We start from the raw sequence: 680 nt of genomic DNA on the forward strand, positions 1-680 counted from the left end.
AAATAAACACTAAACAAAGCTAACACTAAATAAAGTGTCTATGTATATAATTGATTAAAGCTTTGGTTGTTAATTTCACATGTACACATACAGTATATACATATCATTCATTCTCATACAATAGACAACATTACAATGGCCTTTTAATGGATGTCATTTATATATTCTGTGTAATTTTATTAATCCTTCAGGGCAGGCAAATGGAAAATCATTGCGTCATATCATAAGTACCCTGAATCTACCACATCATTGGAGTTTGAGGTCAAGGAATACGGTAGGTGTTATTAAACTCCAGGTGCATCTACTCTAAGAATTCTTATTTACTTCACCTGTCACTTTAACCCTTAGAAATGGCGTTTCATTCTTTATAGTTTTGCCCACATTTGAGGTTACCATTGAGGCTCCACAGCCTTACCATATTTTGAAGAGCAAGTCCTTTCCATTCAACATCTCTGCTAGGTACGTCTACTACTGTCACATGCTGATTGGGTTTGGTGTTGACTTCAGATTTTGCTATGTAACTCATCAGCTTTTGGTGTTCTCAGATATACTTATGGGAAGGGGGTCAACGGTATAGCATATATTCGATTTGGACTTATTGATGAAAAGGGTAATAAGATATATCTTCCAGGCACTGAAAAGCAGATAGCAGTAAGTAAATCATTTTGCATTGAAAAAAA

At 34.9% G+C, this 680-nt stretch overlaps 1 long non-coding RNA gene across 1 annotated transcript; it reads left to right on the top strand.

Moving 5' to 3' along the window:
• Positions 1-193: 193 nt before the first annotated feature.
• Positions 194-648, top strand: LOC107735215 (uncharacterized). Its single transcript, XR_001639332.1, has 3 exons — positions 194-274; positions 372-459; positions 546-648. It is a non-coding gene; the product is annotated as an uncharacterized LOC107735215 (long non-coding RNA).
• Positions 649-680: the final 32 nt, after the last annotated feature.

The sequence above is a fragment of the Sinocyclocheilus rhinocerous genome, unplaced genomic scaffold (assembly GCF_001515625.1).
Source record: "Sinocyclocheilus rhinocerous isolate Xijiao unplaced genomic scaffold, SAMN03320098_v1.1 C35878274, whole genome shotgun sequence".
NCBI classification, from domain to species: Eukaryota; Metazoa; Chordata; class Actinopteri; order Cypriniformes; family Cyprinidae; genus Sinocyclocheilus; species Sinocyclocheilus rhinocerous.